Source organism: Palaemon carinicauda, chromosome 6, assembly GCF_036898095.1.
Source record: "Palaemon carinicauda isolate YSFRI2023 chromosome 6, ASM3689809v2, whole genome shotgun sequence".
In the NCBI taxonomy this organism is placed as follows: Eukaryota; Metazoa; Arthropoda; class Malacostraca; order Decapoda; family Palaemonidae; genus Palaemon; species Palaemon carinicauda.
The window spans coordinates 115,950,046-115,962,545 of NC_090730.1; the positions used below are offsets into that span (position 1 = coordinate 115,950,046).

The following is a 12,500-nucleotide window of genomic DNA, read 5'->3' on the forward strand; positions in this document are numbered from 1 at the left end:
TTTGGTGATTAACACCCGAAGACACTCCCACTTTTATATATCTTCAGCAGACACAACATTCACTTCCTCCACACGTGAATATCGAATTCCCAAACCTCTCTCTCTCTGACAAAATTAACATGTCAGCTCAAGTCCTCATCGTGTACAGCCCATTTTGATCTCGGTGGCGGAGGTGCTAATTTACTTCTGTACATACATACAGAATAATATATAGTTTTCTGAGATGGGGGGACGCGGAGCACAGACGTTGCGTCCGTGTTCACTGGATGCCTTCACGCCTCGTACTGTTGTTTAGCCGCTTGCTTAGCTTAGCGTCGAGTCGACGTCTCGACTTGTTGTTCTGCTTCCCTCCGCTCCAGGGTCTCAGTTACTAGCAATGTAATTTTCAATGTTTTTTCGTCTAAGTGGTAAGGCATTCATGCTTATTTTATTGTTTCTAAGTGATTTCAAGAGGACAGTAATACAATTAGATGTACATACAAAAGTAAGAGAATAAGTATGTAGGGTTTAAGCGTTAGAAAAATCAATATTAAAATACTGACTCGGCAATGTGTTTCCAGCATCCTTTTCGATATTATGATCACTCGCAGCAAAGGTATGTCGACGGAATTAATACAAAACACAGCATTCATAAGATTATTCCACATGAAAGATGAGTTTGCTTACCATGTCTAGATCATAATTGCAATGCTTTATTAGAGCAATTGCCGGCAATTATTTTCATTGCGTTCAATGATTTTTTTTTTCAGTTATTTTAGCGTTTTAATATGTTGACAAAAAGCAAGCGACACCGGTCAGTTATTTCATTTCAAATACAGTTTCACATAACAAGTGAGATCACAGTTATGTTGCAACATAATCTTTAATTCTCAATGGTAGGCTACGTTGATATCGACTACAATAAACTAGATTAATAATGTATATAAACTATAAGGATATTTTTGATCTACGATTAAGCAATTATAAAGAGAACTCGCTCTTTTAAAGGCTATATGAAAAAAATACGACTGAAAGATTACTTTCTTAGTTAATATTGAAATCACCCATCTCTGATGTGAGGACAATCATGTTTAGATTTACGATGCTAATCCAGAAATTGTACTACAGATGGTATTTTCTTTCATTTTATTATTTCAAACAAACAATGATATGGTTAACACTGTTTTGGCACATACTAAACCCTCCAAAATCTGTATTTTCACTCATTTAAATTTCCGATTTTTACTTCGAAACATAATACTAATCCTATGATTGGTATAAATGAATGGGAAAAAAAAAACTACAGTAACTGAATAACATTATTAATATTATTTTTTTCTTTTGTATATTTAGTTGGCGTTAGGCATATTCCTGTATTTGAAATATTCGAGCAACATTTTAGGACGTAAGATACCAAGAATGATATCATGGACTGATAGTTATGTACTTATCCGGAAAAACATGAATGGCAAATATCGTGTAGGCCTATATCAAAGTGATAAGTTTTCCCACATTTGCAAAACTTAATTACAAACAATATCTTCACCATATGATAAGCTAATGTGAGTAATAATAAGGCATGAAGGGTAAAAGGAAACCAGGTAACTTGACCAATCAATGTTAATACGAATGATGAAAAAAAGTTATTGATTCGTACAGGTAAAATAGTTAAGAGTAAACGTAATGAATGATGGTAAAATAAAAGAAGAGATAAGTCACAGAATAAGAGAAGCAAGGAAGGACGTATTATTATTATTATTATTATTATTATTATTATTATTATTATTATTATTATTATTATTATTACTTGCTAAGCTACAACCCTAGTTGGAAAAGCAGAATGCTATAAGCCCAGGGGCCCCAACAGGGAAAATAGTCCAATGAGGAAAGCAAACAAGGAAAAATTAAATATCCTAAGAACAGTAACATTAAAATAAATATTTCCTATATAAACTATAAAAACTTTAAACAAAACAAGAAGAGTAATTAAATAAAATGGTGTGCCCAATTGTACCCTCAAGCAAGAGAACTCTAACCCATAACAGTGGAAGACCATGGTATAGAGGCTATGGCACTACCCAAGACTAGAGAATAATGGTTTAATTTTGGAGTGCACTTCTCCTAGAAGAGCTGCTTACCATAGCTAAAAAGTCTCTTTTACCCTTACCAAGAGGAAAGTAGCCACTGAACAATTACAAGGCAGTAGTTAACCCCTTGGGTGAAGGAAAATTGTTTGGTAATCTCAGTGTTGTCCGGTTTATGAGGACAGAGTAGAATCTGTAAAGAATAGGCCAGATTATTCGGTATATGTGTAGGCAAAGGGAAAATGAACCGTAACCAGAGAGAAGGATACATTGAAGTACTGTCTAGTCCGCCAAAGAACCCCTAACTCACTGGCGGTAGTATCTCAAATGGTTGCAGGTGCCCTGGTCAACCTACTACCTAGGAAAGAGATTGAGAAGAGACTTAAATCGTATATTGAAGATAAGGTGGGAGCTAAGTAGAGAGCATGTTACAATATCTAATGTGGTGATGAAGGTTTGAAAGCGACTGGGGCCAATGGCATAATACAAAGTAGGATTAAACCTCTTTATATGTAGAGAAATATATCTACTTCATTATTTATGCAACAACTTATTGGAGAAGAAAAAAAAAATATTAAATTTCTTAATGCTTACATAAAGAATGTGCATCACACTAATAAAACCCCAAGTTTCAAGATTGCTAATAGTGTATATAATTTCTTCCTTGATATAACCCACTATAGAGAATGCAAGAGATAACTGATATTGGTAACTGGAACAATTTCTATCTAATGAGAGGGGGCGTTACGTATCTTTTTTCACTAACCATTACATTTCGAAAATCATTCGTTCTAACATATCTATGCGTTTTGATATCAACAGCCTTTATTGCTTGTACATCTATGTTGAATATTTTTATATGATATAAACCTTATTGAAAATAAAAACGGTAAAATATCGTAAATGAAATGAATAAATGTACAGTATGTAAATTTTATCTTTGCATATTCTGAAAATGGAATATGATCATAAAAAAGTCATAGATTAACATAAGGAAAATCATTGTATTAATATACTGGCACATTCAGCAATAAGTGCTCAAATATACATATACACGTATACATGATACATATTTATACATATGGACATACACATATAGATAGTAATACAATGAAGAAAGAACGCCCCAGAACTCGAACAAATTTCCAAACATTTCATCTCCCGTAGATTGAACAAAAATTAGTAAGCCAAACAACTCAAAACTTGTAAGAACCAAAAAGAAGGCAATTGAGCCAGTTTATTCAGTAATTCTTGCCTAGTTCAGACCCACAAAATATTGTTCTGTTAATTCTTTTGTTAATTTCCTTTATTTTAGCGTTTTTTTTTCCATACACAATGGAAAAAGAGGACGTGTCTGCAGAGGAGAGAAAGGATCCTGCCTCTAGTTCAGTGATGAGGGAAATGATGGAAAAACTGGGTTTTGTTATACAATTTTGTAGAAAATCATCATCCAAATAAGGCAGTAGCCAGCAGAGCTGGCAAATTTTATAATGAAATTGTATTGAGTCATTTCAGAAAGATCTTGATACACCAACTGAAATAATCTTCACTTGATCAGTTTTTAGTAAAAGGGTCCTTAAGTGAACGACAGTTAGTGCCAGAAGAAATACAAATAAAAGAAAGACCTCCAGAGGGGCAGTTGCCCAACATTTTTACGGAGAACTCCCCTTAAACTTGATGTAAAAATGGGACGTTATTGGAGCATCCTTCGGTGGAGAACCAGTTGATGGAGTTTCCATTCATTCTTTGGGGGGCGAAATTTGATTCAGTGTTTGAACGTGGTTTTCGAACGAATTATCATGAGATATTGTTATATAAATGCATACCACTCATTCAGATTATATTAGGTAAAAGAGTTTCAGCTATTTATCAAAGACACTTGACATTCCAGATTGATATGCATGTCTTTGTAGTGTAGAACGTCAAGCAAACACAGAAATAGTGTCATATCATTATCTGATGATGCCTTGTTTAAAAACGTTTATTCTGTTATATCATAAGCATTATATTTCATCTCAAATGCCAATGGCAGTACATACTTCTGTGAGATTGTTATGTAGTTTTAAGCATTCTTAGCCTTGAGAGGTCTCTCGGCGAGAAGCAAAATTGGTGTTGAGAGACCCAAAGAAAAATACTGTCTACGAAAACGAGACTCAGAAAACAATGGAATTTTTTTTTTTTTTTAATGAAACATTTTTTAACATGCAAAGTCAAACATTGCCTAGATATTAGGTTAAAAGTTCCGATAAGAGCCAGATGTATTCATTGACCGTCAATGTGTTCAACAGGTTTGTGGAAATTGAAACCACTAAGTTACAGCCAGATTCCGCTTGTTACATGACAGGAAACGTGACTAATACACAATCACATTAGTACACTAAGCATTGACTAGCATTTATCTAACTAATAATTCACTAAACATGGGACAATTTCTTTTATACGCAATGGATATAGAAAACGGTTATTACAAAGATAGGTTGGTAATGGCACCAGCCACATATTGAGATACAACTTTTCTCTTGCGGGCTGCCCTAGTGAAAGGGCCCGTGTCTTGCTATGGGCAAATCGTTCCTAAACGAACGAATGAGATTCTACCGCTGGAAAGTTTGATGTTAGATCATACTCTTTTCATTGCCTCCACGCACACTGAATAGTATGACATATCTAATTAACATTCTCCTCTTCCTCACATAACCTATCACATAACCTACAACACTAAATCGTGCTACTGTAAGTATTGTAATTGTTCAGTGGTCATTTGCCCACATGTTGAGGACCGTATAAGAGACTGCTTGGCAGGACTTCTATGAGAGTGACCCGAAAATAAAACCAATGGTCTCTTATCTTAGTGTCATAGCTGCTGTACCATGGCTTTTCACTTTCTTGGGTTATAATTCTCTTTTTTGAGGACACATTCATACACTTTCCTGCTAATTTGCTCCTCCTTAATGCAAGCATTTTAAGAAAAACAGACTGGACAGAGTTCTAATCATTCATAAATAAAATGCAACCATTCCAAATCTTATGAGGCAAACATGTCCCTCATTATCGTGCATTCTTACGAAAAATAACGTGTCATGGTCGATTTTTTTTTAAACTGGATGATAATACAAAATTTATCGATATACTTCACCTGCTTAACATTCGTTATATAGCGTTCCTGAATATAAGGACATCTAACTTATGATGTGACATAAAATTAATCCACTTCCTTTCCTTGTACAAACCATTAACATTAATACGACTATCTTCTTCTTCTTCTTTGTCTACATCTTTTCCCACTTCCATGTGGGGTCGATGTTTTTTGGTCAGCTTTCTCCATCTACCTCTGTCCCACACCTCATTACCGGTTAATCCCTTTGATCGAAGGTGATTAACATAAAATCAACTATAATTAAAGAAATTAATGTTCTATTTAAGATTTGGAAAGGGTCCTCATCAGTTTTCATTCGTTTTGACACGGTTTCTTTATCAACTCTTTTTCCATTTTAATTATCAGTCGAAGATTCGATCGGTTATTTATGCCAGCCTGCTATTTCTATTTCATTTTATTTTTCTCCACATTAAGGTTCTTGTGGCCCTTTCTTTCCCTTCTTATAATTCCTCTTGGTTTTCTTCTATGCCCATAATCCCCTCAAATGGTGTAGAACTAAAGTGCTTACTATTTTCTATCTCAACCTCATTTTCTCATTCTTCAATCACAATGTTGTCATATTCAGTGTCCCTCTCCTGATTTACTTGTGTTTATTGTCCCTTCGTCTTTAGATAAAGTCACGTTAGCAATAATCTCCTCTTCATCGCCTTCGGTCTTGTTTTCACGTTCCTCCTTGTTCTCCCCGTCTCATCCTTTCGTTGTTATCTTTCTTAACTATACGTCGTCTATGCATATCAGAGAAGACTGCTTCTCCGTGATTTTTATTTTGGGTTTGATTACTGTTTTTCAAAGCAAAGTATTCTTCGTGTTTTTTCCTGTTTAATTTACATCCTCATTCTTATCTGTCTTAATTATTATTCTTGCATTTAGATTTCATTTCAGGATTTAATTTTACTCCATTTATTCATACCTTCTTTTTTGTTGATGTTGCAATTTTTCAGTAGCTGTCCCTAACGACATATGCAGCAAGACCTTCTCTGTCCGCTGTATAAAATGGTTAAATAGCGCATGGAAAAAAAACTTGATAAAAGAGGATGAAGACCCAGAAGTGGCTAAATATCTCCAAGGGATGATGGGAGTCTATAGAAAAGAGCAAATGCAATACAGCAATAAATGGTACGAACATCATCCTCAAGCTAAGGTAGAAAATGATCAGATTAAACTACTCTGGGACTACAGTAAAATGACAGACAGGGTGATACCGGCACATAGGCCAGACGTTACTCTGATCGACAAGACAACAATGTCACAGTACCGTAGGACTCAAGAGTGGAAGATAAGGGGAGAGAGAAAAAATAAAAAAAAAGTACCAAGCCTTACGAATTGAATTGAGAAGGCTGTGGAATATGCAAGTAGAAGAGGTGCCAATAATCAAAGAAGCACTAGAAACCATACTTAAGCCATTGAAAAGGAATCTTGAGAAGGCAGGGGCCAATATATAGCCCAGGGAATTGTGCCAGGGAGCGTGCTCCTTGAAACAGCACATATAGTGATGAATACGGAATCCTACACCATAAACCGTTAGTGTAAACTAATAATAATAATAATAATAATAATAATAATAATAATAATAATAATAATAATAATAATAATAATAATAATAATAATAATAATAATACCAAACGAAGTTAAAATCATGCACTTACCACAAAATACATAAGACTAAATTATAGCCATAATTTTGTGTTTTGTGCACAGAACAGTACCTCTTTGATCATTATGATTAGACTTCCAAAAGACCTTTATCGTAAAGAATACGCTTCGACCCACCTAACGTAAATCTCTCTCTCTCTCTCTCTCTCTCTCTCTCTCTCTCTCTCTCTCTCTCTCTCTCTCTCTCTCTATATATATATATATATATATATATATATATATATATATATATATATATATATATATATATATATATATATATATATATATATATATATATATATATATATTAGTGATATTGGAGATCTAATGCAAAACTAAAACAAATAAAATAAAATACACAGTCCTGTAGTAGAGTATAAACGCTTTATTTTCCTTTGTTTGTAAAGTTCGGGTTTGCGGTTTCTGTCATTAACGTCAAATATCATTTCACCACAGATTTTTGTGGACAAGGTACAATAACAATTTTAGCTATATAAAAGAGTAAATAAAGATATTCCGGAGAAACATCAGGTGATCGTCACTTATCAATGTGTGACACCCCAAAACAGGATAGTCTAATTTCAATTCGTTGCAGAACAACATAAAAGAAAGAGAACAATCAAATAACAGTTTCAGAACCTAAGTATGTTAGTAGAAGAAATGCGTGATATATTACCTGGTGTGGATACAGGAATCTAGTTTATACTTTGTGTGCGTGCATGTGTATGTGTCTGTGTGTGTGAGAGAGAGAGAGAGAGAGAGAGAGAGAGAGAGAGAGAGAGAGAGAGAGAGAGAGAGAGAGAGAGAGAGAGAGAGAGAGAGAGATGGTGATCGCGAAATTGAGTTATATGCATTTACGGCTGCACAGGTTGTCATAACAATTTTCCAATCTGTCACTCCATCAAATCATTATGTTGTAGGGAAACTGGTCCCTCACCAAGTGTCTGGAATTGAAGTTAAATTCTAAATAAACAAAAAGCTGAGAGAGATTTATCTATTGTGAGTTACCTTACACGTGTCCTTCAATGCAGGGTGACCAGAATTTGAAGAATGAAATAAAGGACACCTAAACTGGAGAAGTAGTTGAACAATATAGAGTCAAACAGAACTTATGCGAAGTTACGCACTCAGTGACACAGTGCGAAGTCCTCATCTGGGTCCAGATTGTCCAGGACCTACTTCATTGACTTTTCTTTGGTTTTAAAGTGTGTTCCTTGTAGATTTTGCTACAAACAGTTGTTCAATATATGTGTCAAAGCATTACAATATTGCAATCAAGCATGTCTTGCAGCTTCAAAGGATACTGTAACTAAAGTTTCAGTAGTATATTGTTTTTTAATCAAACACTGAAAATACGGTACATGGTACAATAAGGGACATAAGACAAATGTCAAAGATATGGGGCAATCCCATCAAATACGAGACATCTGGTCACTCTGATTCTGAACGGCCTCACAGACCCCTACGCTAGGCTATAGATCTCCAATTCGTCAATTTGTGAAAATCAAACTTTTTGAGAATGTTAGGTGACTGAGCCTACCATGGCAATACAGTACAGTGTGATTGGACGCTACAAAAAAAGTTTTTGACCTTGATCATCAAGTATGATTACACCTATAACTTTATCTCGACATCAGGAAATGAATTTACAACCATCTTTGTCAATCTACAGTTTGTTATGGAGACATACACTTAATTAGGTTAGGTTAGGTTAAGTTAAAAAATTAAGTGTTAAAGACTGAACATTTTACAAGTAGGTCTATTCAACAATCAGTTTTGCTGATACTGTTTTGATTTCTTAACAGTTCAATGATTCCAGTTTATAGGGGAAACTGAGAAGAAAACAAAAAGCTTTCATCACTGGCAAAATGAAATTCTGAATGTGAAATTTCTTTGCTGATAAGACCAATTCTATGTTCTTTATTTTAGCCATTGTTTTGATAATGTTTATAACAAAACAACTATATTTAAAAGAAATATAGGTTTATACATAGCCTATACATTGCTATTTACTATGTATTATTTTTGGGCTTCTGACTTTAGGTAGTTTTTTATTATAATATCAATCAATATGAACTCAAAATTCCCAACCTTATCTCACAAAATATTCAACATGATAATGATAATGACTATAACAGAAATAATGATGATAATGAAAAATATAGAAAAATCATACATATTATTTGCATTTCTCCATTCTAAAAAACGGATTTTGAGCGAAGCGAAAAATCTATTTTTGGGTGATATAGCCATGTCGTCCTGATGAAACTTCCAGTAGGACGACATGGCTATCTCACCCAAAAATAGATTTTTCGCTTCGCTCAAAATCCGTTTTTTGAGCTCAAGCCAAGTCCTAGGTTATATGTGACTACAGTGATATCTCCCAAAGAATTTACTAAAGGTATCCAGAATTCTAACTCCTGGAGCGAATATCCCTTAAAATTTTAAAAAGGGATATCGTGTAAGGTCATATTGTCACGCCTCATAGCAATCTGCACCCCAGACAGTGTTTTACGCTTCGAGGAGGTGTGGAAAAAATAAAAAGGGGGCCCCTCCAAAGGCCATCCCAGTTCCCGTACTACTATTGGGAGTACAACAGCGCCATTCCCACGATAGTGGCCATTAATTTTTTTTTTGTAGCGATTTCGCTCGGTGGTATTTCCTTGTGATCTAATTTTTCAATCGTTAAAGGATTATTAATTATGCTTTCATCATCTTCTTCTGCCTTTGGAAAGTTGAGTATCGGGTCTTTTCTATGAATATATTTTAGCTTCTGTTTCACAATGAAATTGAAGTATTTTATTGGGCCTAAGAGCTAGGCCAGTTACTGGAGGCGCCGTGAAAAATATAGAAAAATCATACATATTTGTATTTCTCCCTTCTAAAAAAATGTGACTACTGAAGGGAAAGTTAAACATCTGAATAATATCTAAAAGATGTAAGAAATAAGAAAGTTTTCTTCACAGATTACTTAAATATCATGTCTGAAAAATTAATTAGGCCGAAAAAAACCTTAGCTAGAAGTTTGAACGATATGACTCGCGTGAATTTCAACTAGCTCGCCAACAGCAGCTCATAATCCAGAGGAACCCTATCACCTTATGCATTTAAGAGTTCCGTGGAATTTATGAGTCGCTGTTGGGAAAACATGCCCAAATTTCCATAATATCACTTCCAATCGCTCTAGTTAATACTTATAGGGGGATGAACTTGAAGATTTTTTGTTTTTAAGGAAATCAAAGATATATTTTCTTCAAAATATGTAGAGACAGCCTATTATAAGATTGTTTAATAACATAATTTATAAGAGGGATATATTCTAATTACCAAATAGATATCTTTATTAAAAAAAATACTTCTTTGTGACGTCATATGGAGTAGGATGAACTTCAAGATTGTCTAAATGACTTACTAATCCTGTTTGCTGGTTTGAGTAAGGCATTGAGTAACACATGGCTAATATTCGATATTCAAAATAAATATTGTTTTTCTGTTGACCTTATATAGTGAATGAACTACAATACATGACTGCAATTCCTATTTTGTTACATTTCAGGTATAATGTAAATCATTCAAAGGAATAATTGACTATTTTGATTATGATGTCAGATATGTGTGTTTGCAGAGCTACAGTAAACAAAGGCAACAACTAATCACAGTTGAGAAGTTTCTGTAGAGCTAATCAGAGAACTGGAATGTACTGCCAAAAAAAAAAAAAAAAGGGAAAAAAAAGCTCCGAGCACTTATGCGGTTTTTTATAATAATTTTATTATATTATCAATGAAAGTACATCCAAACGCTCTAGCTACTTGGGAGGAAGGGAGCTACTTTTTATTTGTTTTTAAGGGAGATATATTTTCTTTAATATACATAGAGACAGTCCCGCTAAGATGTTTTCATATCATATTCCATCAGAGGAATAGATTCTGATTACCAAATCATTATTTTTTTTTTTTATTAAGAATAACATATCTTCGGGGTGTTATAAGAAGTAGGATGAACTTTACGGTCTCTCTAAATGATTGATTAGTTCTTTTTGCTGGTTTGAGTGAGGTAATGAGTAAAATGTGGCTGTTATTATTATTATTATTATTATTATTATTATTATTATTATTATTATTATTACCTCCGCCAGGAGGTTATGTTTTCGGTTCGGTTTGTTTGTTTGTTTGTTTGTCTGTCTGTCTGTGGACAACGTAGAGGCCACATTTCTACACGGAATCACTTCAAACTTGGCCAAGTAGTTCCCCAATGTGTATGGAAGAACTGATTAAATTTTGGTCAAGGTCACCCCAAGGTCAAGGTCACAGGGGTCACTGGTGTCACTATGACATAAGTGGCCATATCAAGAGACAGAAATAAAGCACTGACTTTTGCATAAGCCAACAGGGAAGTCCTAGTCCAGGCGCAACCCATGGGTGATGTTCAAATTTATAAAGGTCAAAGGTCAAGGTCATATTGGTGCATTATATCAATGTCATATTAAGTATCAGTGGCAAATGAACAAAGATCACTTGAAGGTCAAAAGTCAAGCAGGTCACTTGAAGGTCAAGGTCACGTGAAGGTCAAGGTCACGTGAAGGTCAAGGTCACCTGAAGGTCAAAAGTCCTTCAACCTCAGTGTCAGGTAACTGCCAAGGCCATTGAATGGTTAAGCTAAATTAAAGGTCAAACGTTACTTGAAAGTCGAAGTCACATCAATTCATGATTCTAGGACATATGGCGCTCTAGGTCACCTTGGCGGAGGTATGTCCTCTACGAGGACCATGTCCGCGTTCAGGACTTGCTCACTTGTTACCTCCGCCAGGAGGTTATGTTTTCGGTTCGGTTTGTTTGTTTGTTTGTTTGTCTGTCTGTCTGTGGACAACGTAGAGGCCACATTTCTACACGGAATCACTTCAAACTTGGCCAAGTAGTTCCCCAATGTGTATGGAAGAACTGATTAAATTTTGGTCAAGGTCACCCCAAGGTCAAGGTCACAGGGGTCACTGGTGTCACTATGACATAAGTGGCCATATCAAGAGACAGAAATAAAGCACTGACTTTTGCATAAGCCAACAGGGAAGTCCTAGTCCAGGCGCAACCCATGGGTGATGTTCAAATTTATAAAGGTCAAAGGTCAAGGTCATATTGGTGCATTATATCAATGTCATATTAAGTATCAGTGGCAAATGAACAAAGATCACTTGAAGGTCAAAAGTCAAGCAGGTCACTTGAAGGTCAAGGTCACGTGAAGGTCAAGGTCACGTGAAGGTCAAGGTCACCTGAAGGTCAAGGTCACGTGAAGGTCAAGTACATTTGAAGATCAAGGTCACTTGAAGCCAAGGTCATGTGAAGGTCAAGGTCACGTGAAGGTCAAGGTCACTTGAAGGTCACGTGAAGGTCAAGGTCATGTGAAGGTCGAAGTCACATCAATTCATGATTCTAGGACATATGGCGCTCTAGGTCACCTTGGCGGAGGTATGTCCTCTACGAGGACCATGTCCGCGTTCAGGACTTGCTCACTTGTTATTATTATTATTATTATTATTATTATTATCTAAGTTACAAGCCTAGTTGGAAAAGCAGGATGAGATAAGCCCAAAGGCTTCAACAGCAAAAATAGCCTAGCGAGGAAAGAAAACAAGGAATGAACAATTAAAATAACAT

At 35.2% G+C, this 12,500-nt stretch overlaps 1 protein-coding gene across 3 annotated transcripts in view; it reads right to left on the minus strand.

Annotated features, from left to right (window-relative positions):
• Positions 1-302, minus strand: part of jbug (filamin-type immunoglobulin domains fbug) — a 291,607-nt gene extending 291,305 nt beyond the window's left edge. For all 3 annotated transcript variants that reach the window (XM_068375344.1, XM_068375343.1, XM_068375342.1), the window contains exon 1: positions 1-302. This exon is cut by the window's left edge and continues 320 nt beyond it. The gene's annotated coding sequence lies outside the window, so the exon portion shown is untranslated.
• Between the last annotated feature and the right edge of the window lie 12,198 nt (positions 303-12,500).